Raw genomic sequence first — 18,892 nt, forward strand, 5'->3', positions numbered from 1 at the left:
CTTTTACCTCTAACCTTTTGTAATCAAAAGAATGCTAAGAATTACATTTTCAAGTGACAGGATCAGAATTTGTTTTGACTAAAGCTAGTGTAAATTTTTAATACCAAAATAAGAACATATGCATTATCAGGTGTTTCCCTCCATTATAGGTAGGGATTTACAAAACAACTTTGTCACAAAGCCTAGACAGATTATTTCTATCAAACCATAACACAAAATGCCATTAGATGTTAAAGGCTTGCCAATTAAGGATTTATCTATGCAACAGAGGCAGCAAATGACAAAAAATGTGCTATTTCCATCCCCTATAATCTGCAGAATTGGCTAGTAGCAGATCAGCTGTATGAAAGAAATTCCACATCTTTATGTGCAAATCACTCACTCAAACTTGGCTTCCTTAAGAACCCTTTTTCTTGTGTTGCTTTTTTGCATATTTACTAATTACAAGTCTAGGGATGTAGTGAGTCAGTTGGAGAAAGGCTCCTGCCCTCATTAGGAGGGAAAAATGCATAATAAAGCAGATAGACTCCCAGCAAAGAATTCTGGACTTCTGAGTGTTTATTATATTAGCTCAGAGAGAAAAACTGGACTGAGAAAAATCAAATGACAACTAAGAAACAGTGGCGTAAGTCTAAACCTCTAAGAAATCAGAGACTAGGGGCACTATTATTGTCCCACTAGTGCATAGATTTTTGCATTCTTTTCTAAGTTGAATACTCACTCCCATCTACATTAATTCAACTCGACTCTAGCCTACTGGGCCATGGCTGAGGTCTGACAAGTTGAGTATGGCCTCTGCAGTACTGGGAGACCCCAGAGCAAGGACAAGTACAGTAAATTCTGTGGAAGGGGAAACTGTGCTTTTATACAGGGCTGTGGCCCCCTGGTGCTGCCTTTGTATAGCTTTTTAGAAGGCTTCTCCTCTGGGTGAGGCAGAGTTTGGAGGGTGGAGTGCAAGCTGGATTTCAGCCCTTACTCATCTCAGCCAGGTGCTGCTTGAGTGGCTTGTGTTTTAACAGAGGCCTATGAAGAGAAGTCTTTGTAGTAGCCGCAGAAAGCCCATTCCCTCAGACTCTTAGGTTCAGAGTGTAAAACTCACATCTGCCTTTTCCTCTATTTTATCCTAGGCCTAGTACAAAGCCCAGGTCAGTAAATATTTGATGTAAAACTGCAACTGATTAGCTGACAAATAGGTGAGCCTCTGGGTTAGAGATATTGTTACTTGGCTGTGTCTCCCCAATTACATTTAAAGAATGGGGATGCTTTAGTTGTGATAAGGCAGTTGGATTCTCTGTGTAGGTCTAGGCCTACAATTTTACTCATTGGCTGTTATGATAAAATGTCTCTCATTGATCTGTATGACTTGCTGCCCAACTGCTTCCTTCATCAGAAGAGGTTATATTAAGTACTTCAGTCTGTTCTTAATCGTTGTATAGTCAAACACTACAGAGACATGAATATGCATTAAAAGTTCAAAGAGATGACAAAGTGAAGAAATGGGGGAGGTAAGAAATGAAGAGAGGCAGAGGGGAAGAAATATCTGCAGACATAGCAAGTCAGAGGTAACTGGCTCAGTAATGACATTTTCTTTCTCATGTTGTTTTCTTTTCTATCCACAGGGGAATATCTTTTCTGAGCAGGCATAAAGCTTTCTCTTTCTATTTTCAGCAAAGATGTTCTCTGCTACCTCAGTACCTGGGTCATCAGAACAGACACTTGTCTGATGCAACAGGGCCCTCCTGTTTGGATAGATTACATTAACTACAAACATATGCTACCTGTGAAGAGTTTCCTAGATGTAGCCTAAAGCATCTTTCTTTTGAACATTTTTGCTTTGCATTCAAACTGGGTTCTGACACTGTGCCAAAAAATATCTTGCAATTCTTTTATTACCAGAAACCAGAGGTAGCATTCTTAGTTTGGAACCATATGTGTCCTTTTTCTTGCTTCTTGTTATCTGTTGTACTCACAGTTTCGACACCATGGGTGAATCAAATGCACAAGAAATTTCATCCCTAGCTTCCTCCTCCTCTACCACTGATTCAGAAACTACTCAGTTTGCCATGGAGACAGAGATGAAACACTAGCAATGTTTTCAATTTCTTTCATGATCCATCTTTCTTTCTAAGAAATTCCTAACTATTGAGTTCTAAATTTGTGGTTCTCCTGTCAGCTATTTTCGTCTATGTGGAACTGGACAGGAGCTGCAATTTAGTAAATTTTATCATTTGCAATGTTTTTTTCCTAAGGGCCTAAGTTGGAGTCTTTCAGAATTTTATGTGACAGTGGTGGCAGTGGGGGGCAGGGGGATGGTGAGACAAAGAAGGCCAAGAAATGGTTTTAAATACATTTTACGCTCTGTATGATCTTCATGAAAATGGCATTTATTCAGCTTAATCTGGGAACAGATAGAATGTACTGCAAAGAACAGGGTACATGGAAAGCTGGTTTATTTTTCTTAGCCAAATATTTTCTCATTCTTGAATGTGACCTCAATTATAGAAGAGTTACAAATTAACGGTTCAGCTTATCATCATCTTCATTTCTTGGTGAGGGCTATAGAAAGGTGATGCTGAGAGTCCTTGGGTGAAAGAAATTATGCCCCAAAACACTTGAGAGGGTAAGTGGCACATAGCCTGGGAACCCTATTTACTAGACCAGGGAAGGAAGCCTTAAGTCCCATTTGGCCAATCAGCAATTTCTCTTCACAGCAGAGGGAATTCTAGCAAAGTGTACTTAGGCAAAGAAATAAAAATGGCTTGAGGTGAGGCTATTAAGTCTCCAGCTATAACATTTGAGATTTAATAATGACTCTTGGCTCTTTCCTGTAGGAAAGTACCATGCTGACCAGCTTACATCAGCACAGATGTTTGCCCTCATTAGCTTCAGGGGTGTCAGGACTGTGACTTGTAAATTTTCACCCTTCACCCTGATGTGAAAGGCCATGCACTCATTGTTACAGAGAGCATAAGAAAGCATTTATTTTCTAGAAGGTTTAAGTGGTTGGAATATTGGACTCAGTATTTTTCTCTTGAACTATGTCTGTTCTTTTGAATATGTAACTAGATACAAAAAAATAATGCATAGAAGTTTGAATGAACTTTACCTGAGGTGAAAGTGGTAAAACTATGTATAGTTACCTTAGGAAAACAGTAATTAGAAGCTGAAACAAAATTGAGAGCAATAGCAAAAGGACCACTGTATTTTAAACATTTCTTTTATTATTTTTAATTAAAACATAAGTACAAAATCAACTTTATTCTCATTCATTAGGAGGGCACCTATATATATGGAAGGCTGGTTTAAAATAGACACAAAAATATTATTTTCCCTTGGGTGTGAGGACTCTCCTTTCAGATGAGGATGAACAATACATAACGGAAAATAAGTATTAAGAAACTGCTAAGATTCTGTCTTAGCTTTGTGTGTATAGTATAAAGATACTAGCAAAATTTTGTTCATGTTTTGATGTGTTCTCCATTTGGGAGACATGTAATTTTTTTTTTTCTGTAAGATGCAAATCAACAATTATGCTTGATGAATTTTTTTCCCCTGAAGCAAGAAGTGTAACTTAGTATGAAAAATATACCTTAAAATGATAATCATAAACTCATGACAAGAAAATAATGATGTATGCTGATCCAGGATGTGTTGGGAACAGGATAGGAAGGGGGATATGTGTGGGAATAAGCTTGGGTAATGAGCAGTATACAAAACTAATAAAGCAACAGCAAATATGATTCTATGGTGCATAGTCCAATAACTGCAGGGCTGGAAAGCAGTGTGAAACATTGCCTAATGACGAAAACTTCATTAGGAGGCAAGCTTTGCTGATTACAAATTAAATGTTACCCCATTCTACAAACTTAAGTTTAGGACCTGAGCCAAGACTCACAGCGATTTCCGTTGAACCTTGTTCTCCCTCCACTAGGCCAGTCTGCTTTTTGTGCTGAAAATATTCCCAGAGAGAAGTTTGGTACTGTGGCATTACATGCAAAGTATTGGACTGCAAATTGAAAAGATTGGCATCTGGTTTCAAATGTGTCACTGGTTAGATCTGTCAAACTGAACATATTAAAACTTTGCGTTTCAGTTTCCTCATCAGTAAAGTGATAGGTGTCCTTTCACTTTACAAAAAAATTCTATTACGATTGCCTATACTTCCCCAAATTCTTGTGACAGGAGGCAGCGGCACATCTAAGACTTTAGATGGAAATTTGCCTTGGGGTCTGGTCCTATGGACATGTGTCCAGCCCGCTACCTTCTTTATCTCTGATATTGTGAGTATTGGTGAGGAGATTCTGAGTCATAAGTTTGGACACTGAAGAAGATACAGAGTAACGTTAGTAATTTCAGGATTGAAATGAAATTGAAGAATAGAAATTGTACAAAATTAAAAGAAGTCAGCGGAAACCTATGGCAACATAGGTTCTTAGACTTGAACATGATGAAAATCAGACATGGTGCTGTTTCCAGGTATCAACCTGCTGCATATTCTTGAAGACAGCTCTCTGTTTCCTTCGTTGAAACTGGTGAAGATGTATGTGGTGCTCTCCTCTGGTTTCCCCTCAGTGCTCAGATTTTGTGGACAAGAGAGAGACCCAAACTTTAGGATTTTATTCAATGTCACCACCAGGTGGCACTAATAGTGTATTCTCTACATAAAACCTTTTTTATTTTATTTTATTTTAATTAATTAGTTAATTAATTAATTTTTAATACCATGGAATACAATGGCAGTCTCTTTCCTTTTGCTGAATTTGCTTAGAGGCCACAGTAGTAGAACCTAGTTCTAGGACCTCTGGGCTATATATCATGAGTAAGTGATTTAATATTGATATAGCCAATGTTCTTGGAGCAAATGACTTTTATGGAGTCTTCCTAGAGAATGTGACCTAATGATGTATTGAGATCACTTCCCTTGTAACTGTAAAAATAACAACATAACTGGAAATTAAGACTGGTATGTGAGCAAGTTACTTTTTTTGTTCTTTCAGATGGATGAGTACTGTGGAAGTCCTTTTCTTGCCTGTAATATCTCCACAGGAAAGGAAGAAAATTTCTTAGGTTAATCTCTCAGGGAAAGTTTTTCTTGATATATAGTTGAGTTTTACTTTTACGTGGGGTACAAGCACTTGACCAAAAGCCTTTTAAAATATTCTGGCTTGCATAATATTTGAAATATTCTTCCATGTTTTTTTTTCTCACTGCATTCTTCCCTTTCTCTTCTGCTTATTCAAGCAAGCAGTCAATTTTGGGCTCATTGGCTCAGGAGAAGGATACTGTAGCAGGACGTGTTCTGAAAGTCTCTGAACTTTGTGTTTCAAAATTCTAAATCTCTTGGAAAGAGGATTTATGGGAATAGAACAATTCCTTGAGCAGAAGCTGAGAAGAGAACAAGTCTATAACTCACCTCAGATGAGAAATAACTTTCCTCAGGGTAGGAAAAGAGGAAAGGGAGAGAGGGACTACAGAACTGCTGGCTGCCAGTGTCGTCAGGGCAGCTGCCAAGACTCTAGGGAGGAGGTGACTGCCTTTCGTTTTGGGGCAGATGGAAACTTTCTGGCATCGTAAGATTTCTGTCCCACAGTTGTGCACTGGAAATGGCAGAGAGTCATAAAAATTAAAGGGGTTGTGACATCAGAGATAATGGATGCTTATCCATTGGGGTTGCAGACCACTCCATATTAGCCATCACACCCACAGTCACCAGTGCCTCGACACTTCATATAACTTGGAAAAGAGTAAGAGTAATTTTATTTTCTATTGGTCCATAGTGTAAGGATTTAGAATTAGAAATTATTGTAGAAAATGAGTATGTGTTTCTTATACATCTTAATATGTGTATTGGGTTTCATTCCTTCTCTGCTAGGCGGTCTTTTCTCTGTCTATCCATCCAGAATATCCTGAAATTTCGATCCATCCCAGTCTGGCTTACACACTACAACCTCCTTTAAATGCCTTTGCTCAGTGATCTTCAATTTGGAACTTTTATAGCACTTTTATAGCACTTATAGAACACTTCTCATCCTTCCTTGAATTGTGGTTATTTGAGAACATGGCATCATAGTTGCGATCATGGCTGAAATCGTCATGACATCGAATATACTATGTACTCAATTGGTATTTGCAAAATAAATCAGGGAGCGAGCACAAAAGTATAGGTATATTAACAGTAGTTTGAAGTAAAGCAGCAGATTCACAGGGAGCAATACCAGGCCAGAATCTCGTGCATTCATAAATTCTTCAGTGGATTGTTAGGACTTGGGATGTTTTCTTTTTATTTTTTCCCTCTCTTTTATGTTATAAACAAATATAAAGGCCACTGAAATTAAAGTCAGGGATAGTTACCATGACTTCATGCTCTGTTATCATTGAGAAATTATAGTTATGTAAGAATCGGTATGCTATCTGAAAGATAAGTAATTTTCTTTTCTTTAAAAAAACTTTTATCAGTTTTGTAAATGATGCAGAATTTCCTTGAAAAAATGTATATAGAAAAGTATAGCAATAAATGTAAAAATAATCTGAAAGCATATCACAATGGGAATAACTACTGCTAACATGTGTGGATCCTCATAGATATCTTTCTATTTATATATTCATGTTATCTATAACAAATTTTCATATATGAAACCATACTGGGGTGCCTGGGTGGTTCAGCAGTTTGAACGTCCATCTGACTCTTGATTTTGGCTCAGGTCATGATTCCAGGATCATGGGATCAAGCTCCATGTCAGGCTCTGTGCTAAGCATGGAGCCTACTTAAGATTCTCTTTCTCTCTCTCTCTCTCTCTCTCTCTCTCTTTCTTGCTTGCTCTTCCCACCCCCCCCCCCCCCCGCCACTCATGCATACTTTCTCTCTAAAAAAATTTTAAAAAGACCCTATCATACATGGTTTTTCCACTCATCAGTATATGGCTTGTTTGTGTCAATAAATGAGTTTTTCCATAGTTTTGAATGGCTACATGGTATTCCATAACACATATTTACCCGGATTTTTTTTACTATTTACAACCCTTTTCATGGGTTGTATATAACTAGATTACATTGATGGATTCCAGCAGTTAGCTGATAAAGTCTTACCATGTGTGCACAAATATAGGCAACCTCAAATAGAAATGTGAATATATAAACTTTTAGGGATACAGATAAAATATTCCAAAATCTATTTGAAAAATATACACTGATTTAGTTACATACAAATTTGAAATAACTTCTTTTAAAATATTCCTTTTCCTAAATTTATAAAACTATTTTATTCAAGCTCTTCATGCAACTTTGACATCAGTGTTGTTGTCGTTTCTACAGATCTGTTTTGAGCCATTAATCATAGCTGTCTCACACACATGATCTTCCTTTTTCAAAACCAATGTTGTTTAATTTATAATACTTTTTGAATCGGTGTATACAGTAGTTGCTGGAAATTTTATCCCAACATAAAGGACCCATTTACTCTTGATTTCCATATGTAACCACTTACTGTATTGCTTTTTCTCATTGTTTTTTTAAAAAAGTTTATATTTTATTTCTTTTATTTTTCTTTACATTACAAAATGATCCCTACAATAAGTCTAGTTACTATCTGTCACTAGGCAAAGTTAACAATATTATTGACCATATTCCCTATGCTGTACATAGGGAATGACTTATTTATTTCATAACTGGAAGTTTGTACCTCTTAACCCCCTTCACCTATCTCACCTCCCCCCACCTCCAGCCCTCTCCTCTCTGGTAACCAACAGTTTGTTTCCTGTATTTGTGAGTCTGTTTCTGGTTTGTTTGTTCAATTGTTTTGGTTTTTTTAGATTCCACATATAAGTGCAATCATATGGTATTTATCTGATTTATTAGTGTAATACATTCTAGGTCCATGTATATTGTTGCAATTGGCAAGATTTCATTCTTTTTCATTGATGAGTAATATTCTATAGTGTGTGTGTGTGTGTGTGTGTGTGTGTGTGTATACCAAAACTTGTTTATACATTCATCTATCATTGGACATTTAGGTTATTTCCATGTCTTTGCTATTATAAATAATATTGCAATAAGCATGGGTAAACATGGGGTACAGATGTCTTTTTGAGATAGTGATTTCATTTCCTTTGGATCTACCAGCAGTAGAATTACTGTCCTATGCTAGTCCTATTTTTAATTTTTTGAGGAAGGTCCACATTGTTTTCCACAGTGGCTGCACCAATTTATATTCCCACTAACAGCACTCTAGTGTTCCCTCCTTTCCATATCCTCATTGACACTTGTTATTTTTGTGTCTTTTTGATAATACCCATTCTAACAGGTGTGAAGTGATATCTCATTGTGATTTTCATTTACATTTGCCTGGATTGAACACCTTTTCATGTACCTGTTGGCCATTTGTAGTTCTTCTATAGAAAAATGTCTACTTGGATACTCTGCCCATTTTAAAATCAGATTGTTTGGGTATTTTTGGTTATTTAGTTGTATGAGTTCTTTATATATTTTGAATACTAACCCTTTATCAGATAGTTTATAAATATTTTCTTCCATTTGATAGATTGCCTTTTTATTTTGTTGATGGTTTCCTTTGCTGTGCAGAAGCTTTTTATGTGCAGAAGCAAGTTTGATGTCATCTCACTTGCTTATTTTTGCTTTTGTTGCCTTTACTTTTGATGTCAAATCCAAAAAAAAAATCATCACTTAGATTGATGTGAATAATATTACCACCTATGTTTTCTTCTAGAGGCTTTATGGTTTCAAGTCTTGTGTTCAAGTCTTTAATTCATTTTGAGTTAGTTTTTGTGTATGGTGTAAGAGTGGCAGTCTCATTATTTTGTATGTGGCTGTCCAGTTTTCCCAGGACCATTTTTTTTTCCAGAAGTAAGTCCAAATTTATTATCTATGTCAGAACTATTTTTTGAAGAGACTGTCCTTTCCCCATTGTATATTCTTGGCTCCTTTGTTGTAAGTGATTGACCACATGTGTATGAGTTCATTTCTGGCCTCTGTATTCTATTCTATTGATCTATATGTTTGTTCTTATGCCAATATCATACTGTTTTGGTTACCATAGCTTTGTAGTATAATTTGAAATCAGGCATGAACCAATATTTTCTGAATGACTAATGCATGATATTATTTTAATTCAAAGTAAGAGATAGATCAATGGATTTTAATGTAACATAAAATTTTATTGATATGGTTTCAGATTCCATATTGCAATTAACCATTAAGAAACTTCCAGTTGTTGAGTTTGATGTAGTATTAAAGAATATTTATAATTATTTGAAAAACTATTAGAATATTCCTTCATTTTCCAATTATATACCTGTGTGAGGCTGGATTTTATTGATATGCTTTAAAAGACCATTTTACATTAGATTGAATATAGAAGCAAATATGAGAATTCAGCTTATCTTATAAAGCCAGACATTAAGGAGTTTTTCAAAAATCTAAAACAATGTCACTGCTTTCATCTATTTTTTTTTGTTTTCATAAAAATCTGTAATTACTTTGGATCTGTATGGGTAATTATTATTTTTAAATGACCTGATAAACATATAATTAAAATATTTGTTTTAAATTCTAAATTAATACATATTAAAAGATATAGTCCACATAAATGAAAGCTCTTTGGGACTCAATAATTGTTAAGAGTGAAAAAGGGTCTTAAGACCAAGCAGCATGATAACAGCTGAGATCGACAGACATAAAATTTGGTTAGGTGATCAGGAAATGACTGTTGGTGGAAGTGATATTTGAACTGAGAATTGAATGATGAGAAGAAAGTAGCTACGTGAAGAATGAGAAGAGCATTCCAGGCAAGGGGTGATAGTAGGGATAGTAGGGGTAGTAGGGATAGTAGCTAATGGAAAAGCTCTGAGACAGGAAAGAATTTTGAGTGTTTCCTGGGAGAAAGAAGCCAGGAGATCAGGTCAGAGAGGTGAGTAGGGATCAAGTTATTAGGGTTTCAGAGACCATGATAAAGAGACTGAAATTTATCCATGTATATAATGGATTCCATTTGGGAATTATAAGTAAGGTAGTGATAGATATGATCTGCCTTTTGCCTTTAAAAGATCACTTTTTATCTTGTATGAAATATAGACTGTAGGTGCTGAGAGTGGAGGAAAGAATGAAGTATTAGAAGGTAGTTGTATTAGTGTACGAGAGAGAAAAGGGGGGCATGCACTGTGTTTTAGCAGTGGAGATGCTAAGAAGTAGTGTCTTAGTCCATTTGTGTTACTATAGTGAATGCCATAAACTGAGTAGCTTATAAACAACAGAAATTTATTTCTAACAGTTCTGGAAGCTGTGAGTCTAAGATCAAGGCACGCAGAGATTTGGTGGCTAGTGAGGGAAGACCTGCTTCCTGATAGAGAGCCATTTTCTTTCTGTGTCCTCTCATGATAGGAGGGGTGAGGGATCTCTCTGGGTTATCATTTATAAGGGCACAATACCATTCATGAATGTTCTGCTTTCATGAGTTAATCACCTCCCAAAGGTCCCATCTCCACATACCATCACATTGGGGATTAGGTTTCAACACATGGATTTTGGGGGGACACAAACATTGTCTATAATAAGTGGTAAGATTTAGATGATACTCTTTTGAAGGTAGAAATGACTAATAAATTAGATGTAGGATGCGAGGGAAAGTGATGGACCAGAGTTTGAGCAACTGGCTGGGAGTTAGAGACATTTACTGAAACCAGGAAGACTGGGAGACATACAGTGTTAGCAAAAAATGAGAGGCGGAATCAAGAGTTCTGTTTTGTACAAATAAGTACAAATCTTATAAGAAAAATACTATTATTTTCTACATTTTAAAAAGAAGACACAGTGGTCCTGTTATGAAACTTGTCGAAAGTTACTGCTGTGTAAGTGGTGGAAGCAGGATTTGACTCCATACAGTCCAATTCTGAAGCCTGCTGTCTCAGTCACTAAGATAAAAAAGGACCCTTGGATTTTAGGAGGATGAACCACTAGAGTTATCTTTTAAGCTTTAAGTGAGATCAGGCTTTTGTCCCTCATACTGTTATTCCTTCCCATGACTTTCCACTGGCACAAAGAAGAAAATGCGGTCTCTTGTCTATCTCTAACGTAATGAGGCACCATTCAGCCTCTTGTGATGCTCTAATACTCTGGCCTTCTTTGTGTTCCTGGTATAGGCCAAGTATCTTCCTGTGGTAGGGTCTTTGCAAGTGCCATTGCCTCAGCCTAAAAAGATTTTCCCCCAGCTGTTTTGCCTGGCTGGGTTTAGATCTCAGATCAAAGTCAGATCTTCAGAGAGAAGTTCCCTGACCATTCTTTTCTCGAGGAGCATCTCCTGGCACACACCACCTCAGCACCTTGTTTGTTTCCTCAGGAACCTATATAATATGAAATTATCTAGCTTACTTATATCTTTACTTTTATACTATCTGGCATTCACCACCAAAACCTCCATGAGAGCAGATTGACTGTTCTCTTTTCACCACTGCACCTTTAGGCCTAAGATAATGCATAGAACAGAATACACGGTTGACATACATTTGCGTGTTGAATGAATAGATGATGTACTTTATAATTGGTGAGTAAATAGAGATATTTATAGGGTACCAAAGAAATGCAGGAAGTGGTTATCTCTACTTATTTATCAACCTCAAACAACACCAACCCTGTTGAAATGAGGGGTTGCCTGAGAAATCTTCCAGTCCATTATTTTCTTCCCTACACAAACTGCTTGAAATTCTTTATTTTGATTTGTCACACCAACCATCTGCTCTTTTTCTTTTCTTTTTTTTCATGTGCTCTTAAAAGGCATACCTGTGGGAGAGTGGACCAAATAACTAGTCAATCACATTTTAGTGAGAATCAATTCAAACAGCTTCTTTTTAAGTAATATGAGCCCTTAATAGAATGGAAAAAATAAGAGTTAACTCTGGAATACAGTCACTGACATCCAGAGATTGGCACAGGCATCAGGGGCTGGAATGAAGGGAAGTAGAGAAGTGAGTGAAGGGTAAAAACAAAGACATGAAAAGACCCCAAAGGAAAAATGCTCTTTTTTCTCAGTTTTGTCCAGGAATGAATTTTGTAGTTGATGATATTTCTACCCATTCAGATAGGTTATAACTTAGTTCATGAGATGTCAAAGTCAGTTATTTAAACCATTCCACATGTATTCAACTATAAAGACAGTTTACTCTCAGAGATTTAAGTTATGCAATCTTTGTAGGAGAATCTTATGAATTATTGAAATGGTGAAACAAGAAGCAAGCAGTTACCTAATTTGCCCTTGATGATGAATGGCAGGGATTTAGAGATTAATCTCTTTCTTTGAAATTTATTTTCTGTTAAATGAAGATGTAGACACTGTCATTTGAGTTGGACTAGAGTGGAAAACATCTTTCCAAAGTTTATTAGCTTTCCAGCTGTGAATGTAATAAACTGCTTTTTGCAAATTAATGTTTGTTTTTGTTCTTACAGTTTTAGCAATTGTTTTTTATTCTGAGGGACAGAAGTGCAGGTGTTGACTTGGGAATAAAGTACTTCTGTTGTCCATGGTTTAAGGCATTAATTAATAATAGACAAAATTTTATATGAAGTGGCAAAAAATCACGACTATTTTGGGAACAGCTTTTATTAATAATGTTACTTATGCTATTTTTATGGTTACATAGCAGGAGAAAACCTTTTTCCTTAAATTCAGAGCAGTGGGCTTTGTTGTTTTGTTTTTGTTTGTTTTAGCTCTCTTCTCTTTGAATTGAACATGCAATGATATTAAATAAAGCATTTTCTTTAGTATTGACTGAAGGTAAATTTTTTTCACCTTCAGAATTTTTAAAAATCTTAATTGGATTATTGGAATCATTAAAAAATAATAGTTATTTAAATTATAGTAATAATCTTGGGCCACGTGGGTGGCTCAGTAGGTTGGGTGTCTTAGTTTTGGTTTTAGCTCAGGTCATGATCTTGTGGTTCGTTGAGTTCAAGCCCCGCCTCAGGTTCTGCTCTGCCGGTGTGGAGCCTGCTTGAGATTCTGTCTCTCCCTCTCTCCCTCTCTCTCTACCCCTCTCTGCTCATTCTCTCTCTCTCAAAATAAGTAAGTAAACATTAAAAAAATTAAAAAATTGTGGTAATAATCTTAAGTTATTTTATTTTATTTTTTAAAAAATATTTTATTTTTTCAGTAGTCCTATACCCAACATGGGGCTAAAACTCATGACTCTGGGGTCAAGGATTGTATGCTCTACCAACTGAGCTAGCCAGGGCACCCCAGTAATCTGAAGATTTTCAAGTTTAGCCCCAAATTCTGTCTTACTACTGGCTGATGTAAACACAGAACACTCTTCTTCTCTTCTTTATTACATCTCTAGAACAAGGCTAGATAATAGATGTTCCATAAATATGTGATGAATAGATGTGGCTAAATGAAGATGGTTTAATGATACTTAAGTAGAGCTGTCTTAGTAATGTGCACTTTAACAGAATTATCACAGAGAAATGAAAATCAACCCTTTATGTCCTTTTGATTAGCTCTTTTCTCCAATGAGTCTGGAAGATGTTGTTAGTGTAATATCTAAAAATTAAGTGGGCACCTGGGTGGCTCAGTTGGTTGAGCACCTGACTTTTGATTTTGGCTCAGGTCGTGATCTCACGGCTTGTGAATTTGAGCCCTGTGTCAGGTTCTGTGCTGATGGTGTGGAGCCTGCTTGGGATTATCTCTCCCTCTCTCTCTCTCTGCCCCTTCCCTGCTTATGCTCTCTCTCTTTCTCAAAATAAGTAAATAAATCTTAAAAAAAATAAAAATTAAGCAATACTAAGTACCATGAAGAAACAGAAAGCTAAGTTTAATTAAGTCTTATCAGTAACAGTAAACCATATATTCCTAAAGTAGTTATGATGAAATCATCATCAGTGATCCAGGTTTCCAGATTACTGACAGATAATTGACCTATAACATTGTGTATATTTAAGGTAAACAATGTGTTGATTTTAACACTTACGTTTTGAAAAATAATTACCAACATAGCATTAGCTAATATCTTTATCGGGTCACATAATTACCATTTGTGTGTGTGTGTGTGTGTGTGTGTGTGTGTGTGTGTGTGTTAAAAAAATATTTAAGATCTACTTCCTTAGCAACTTTCAAGTATATCACACAGTTCTAATTAAATGGAATCATCATGCTATATGTTAGATCCCCAGAACTTATTCTTCTTATAGCTGGACCAATATCTCTCCATTTTCTCCAACCCTCAACTGTGATAACCACCATTCTACTCTCTGTTTCTATGAGTTTCACTTTTTTAGACTCCACATATAGGTGATATCATGTAGTGTTTGTCTTTCTCTGTCTGACTTATTTCACTTAGCATAATGCCCTCAAGATCCATCTGTGTTATTACAAATGGCAGGATTTCCTTCTTTCTTATGGCTGAGTGGTTGGGATTTTCATTACTAAGATAATAACCAGTATAAAAGCAGTTACTTTTCTATCAGTAGCAGAATTTAGTATATCAGCAATTTATCATTGCCACATTCTCTATGTTTGTATTCCTATCACACAGCCATACACTCAATACCATGTTTCTCCAGCTATTTTTTTGATTCCCAAACCAGGAAGCATGAAAGTAGAATGACTATTTCTAAATATAAAAGGAGTATCATGTTTTCAACTTTATTATGAGCAAGTGAGCCAATGTGTTGAAAACGGTGGCAGTAAATCAGGACCTTATGAGCTTAGATCCTGGTCTTTCTTACCAGCCAGAGGGGACTCAGAAATAGCTTATGTTATGCTTTTATGGTATTACTGACAGTGATAGACTCAGTCTATATGCTAAGCCAGTCTCTCCCTCTCTCATGTAGTTGACACCTAGAGATGTTTCTGAAGTCTGTTCCAGAGACATAGCAATATTTTCATGGGAGGTTAGTTGAATAGTAATAAATCATTGAGTCCCTCAAGCCAAATACACTCCTTTGGCTATAATCTATACAAAGGCCATGGCTAATATTTCATCCAGCTTTGTAGTCCTTTGTGGTTTCTCTATAGTTGTACTTCTAAAGACCCAAAGCATTTGGAGTCTTAGATCTTCAGAGACACATGATATACCTTAATATTTCCTTTGATTTGAAAGCAGAGAAATTTTTAAATGGAAGTTATTGAACAAGAGGACTATGGGACAGATAGGTGTCATCTCAGAAAATATAATAACGAACTTTGATCTTAAGAATAATGTACTAAGTGGGATAATAAAGCTTTCACTGAGTTCAGAGCATTGCCTTGTTAAAAGTAGCTTTCTTGCATTTTTGTACTTTTCTTAAAAAATAAAAGATGGCTTATGTAACTAAAATACATAAGCCTAAAATACATAAGGCTGAACATATTCAGCATGGTTTAATGTGAGTTATGAGAAAGCGTTCTACATTCTACATGATATGGACCTACATATAATTATTTTTCTGCATCCTTTTCCTATGAACAGGAAATTCTATGATTTATAGGTCTGGAGATTCTGTTTATATTTTTGAATTTAACAATATTAAAAGTGCTAATGATTAAAAAGCTGGTAAGAGAGTAGGGAGAATTGTACTGCATGCCTTGAATGTATGGTTTTATTTTCTTTCTTAAAATACTCTTCACCCCCAAGTTACATCTTCTGATTACAAAATTGATAAATGTTCAGTAAAAAGAATTTGGGAATTATAGAAAACTAATAAGGAAAAAAAAAATCACCCTTCAGAGATAACCACTCTTAGTTAACAGTTTGAAATTTATTTTCAGTTTAAAAGTTGCATATTTTAAAAACATAATTTGTAAATACATCTTAAGTGTATTTCAATCATTTTTTTTTCATGTAGGAAACTGAGAATTACTGGGTCAGAAGTAATTAATATTGTAGAGATTCTTTAAAATTTTTTTTTTTACATTTATTTCTGAGAGACAGAGACAGAGCACAAGTGGGGGGAGGGCAGAGATAGAAGGAGACACAGAATCTGAAACAGGCTCCAGGCTCTGAGCTGTCAGCCCAGAGCCCATCGCGGGGCTCTAATCCACAAACTGTGAGATCATGACCTGAGCCGAAGTCGAATGCTCAACCGAATGAGTCACCCAGGAGCTCCTGTAGAGATTCTTAATAAGTATTTACGTTGTTCTCAGAAATTTGTTTTACTGGATAAGGATCAATTTTGGTCTTTGGTAAATTTTTAATGACTTTTTAAAATCATATTTAGCATCATGATTACATTTAAATAATTTAAAATTTACCCTAGGAACTCAATATCTTTGTGCCAAGATATGCAACTTAATTACCTAAGTCAATTCATGTATTGTAAGTAAGAGTCTAAAAGGCATGTGGACAGATTTCTTTGAAGTCCTGTTGCCAGCCTGTTTCATGTGTTTGGACATTTGTGGATATCTCCATTCTGAAGAGTCAAAGCCCTGAAAGTCTTTAAAGGGGTTTAATTGTATTAAAGGTATATTGTTGTATCTTGCATACACTTGAATGACTTTTAAAAATATCACATTTAGAATTTTGACCTTGTTGCTTTTACTCTACTTCCAGGTGAAACTCAAAAGTACGCATTTCCTCATTAGCTCAGTTTGGAAAAATGTCCTAGTGAGCTTAATAAATTTTGATAAATTGTTTTAAGCAATTCTTTGTAAATGTTTAAATTTTATTAACTTGGTTAAGATCAGTAAAAAAAAAATATGGTAAATTTGAATATAAGTGATGTGTATGCAAAATAGTTCTTAAAAACAACCAAAAAACCCCACCATTCCAAAAAACAAAAATTGAAAACCATAACAAACCCAAAGCTGAGAGCGAGCATCTGGACTGAAGGGGTTACTTGTCAGCATGTGACGAACACTTGCTTGAACCCATTTATTCTTTGGGTTATTGTTTAAGTGAACATGATTATAAATCATTGCTAGAGTAGCAACTCAATTTAGGGCATTGTTTTCTATTTTTTGTTTATCTGTATGTTAAGGTAGTTGGGGTAAAACTATATTTCCACTGTTAGTTTATATTAGTAATTTCAATTTTGAAAGGAAGGGAGGGAGACTGAAGATCTTCACATCACTTAATGTTCAAAATGCCAGAGAAATTCTCATGTCACAATAACAGACCTCACTCCCGAACAGACAGCCTACTTATTCCAGCAAATGTTAATTAGGAGTGTTGTTTTAATGTCAATGATAATTGACATTTGGTTCAATGTCAATGATAACATCTTGCCTAAGAGTTGAAATTAAAGAATTACTTCGTGGGGATGCCTGGGTAGCCTCCTAGGATAAGCATCCGACTCTTGATTTCACTCAGGTCGTAATCTCAGGGTTCATGAGAGTGAGTCCTGAGTTGGGCTCTGCACTGACAGTGCAGAGCCTGCTTGGGATTCTGTCTCCTTCTCGCTCTGCCCCTCCCCTGCTCTCTCTCTCTCTCTCAAAATAAATAAATAAGCATTTTAAAAAGAGTTACTTTGTAGAGGGCCTTAAAATATTAAGATAACCTTTTTCTTTTCTGTATTTATTTTTTAAGTTTTTTTTTTAAAGTTTATTTTGAGAGAGACAGAGACAACATGGATGAGAGAGAGGCAGAGACAGAGGGAGAGAGAAAGAATCCCAAGCAGGCTCTGTGCTGCTAGCATTAACCAGATATCAACCAGATATCAACCAGATATCAGGGGCCTGACTCTGTACAAATAAAGATTCCTTTATTATATACTCTTATAGAATCCTATTGTTTCTTCTTCATAGCCCATTATTTCAGTTGGTAATTAAATATATATTTAGTTACTGATTGAAAATTTCGAGTGAGCAAGAATATTTCTGCTTTGCTTGCTGTAACATTAGTGCAGGGCCTGGCGAGTGACAACAACAATAAAAGCTTACTGGGTTCCACTATGCAGCAGTCACTGTTCTAAGTACTTTATTAAGTCATTTAATTCTTGAACAGTCTATTGAAGTAGGTACTACAGCTCTTCCCATTTTACAGATAGGGAACTTGAAGCACACAGATGTTAAGTAACTTGAGTCATTATTATGTAGCCAGTAAGTAGCAAAGCTAGCATTGGAATCCGTTCAAGCAGATTCTAGCACTCACTAAATATTTATTGAATAGATGGAGTGAATGAGTTGGAAAAGCTCTCTTGGACTAAGATGAAAGCAGTAATGCAATACGGTGCCCTTAGCCCTATAGCTAGAATATTTATACATACTAAGTACAAAACGCATTATTAGGGGATGATACAGATGTATTTGAGTAAACTAAAAGAAAGGCAGCATCATGGAATCATTTATAAATGAAACACTTAATTCACTGAGGGCTCTATAAAGAAAACTGTTCAGATTCAATCCCCATCCTTTAAGTCTCCCAAAAGGTTACTGCCAAAACTATCAAAGGAAATGAAGTGTTCTGGTTCAGCAGGTGAGCAAGCTAGGTGACTCTCCTTCTGCTTCCCCTTTGGTGGTTTGTCATGCTTTATGAAACAAGTATCTTGTAGAACCATCTATAGCTTAATCTGTTGGGATATAATATTTTTGTAAAACAACTCAGATATCAAAAACCCTAGTTTTCCCTTTTGGGTTTTTGACTTACCCATTTTTTCATGCTTTCAAATATACTGTTCTCTAAGAAATGAATTTTAAAACTAGAGCATAGCCTGATAGCTTTTTCCCTATCGCTCACCTTGATATTTCTTGTTTCCTTAGCATGCTAAATTTCAATCTTCAATGCACAACAAAACCTGACCAACTCCCCAAACCCCCATTCTTAGTAAATATGTATAAGATCTTTTGTTTTCTTAGAAATGTTTAAAAATTAATATTAGGGCATAGTTGTCTCCCCCTTTAAATGTCTATATTTGTTTCTCATTTCAACCGGATTTTGTTTTAGTGGAAGTTGACTGATCTTATTAAGAACTTTAG

The sequence above is a fragment of the Panthera onca genome, chromosome B3 (assembly GCF_046562875.1).
Source record: "Panthera onca isolate mPanOnc1 chromosome B3, mPanOnc1 haplotype 2, whole genome shotgun sequence".
NCBI lineage: Eukaryota > Metazoa > Chordata > Mammalia > Carnivora > Felidae > Panthera > Panthera onca.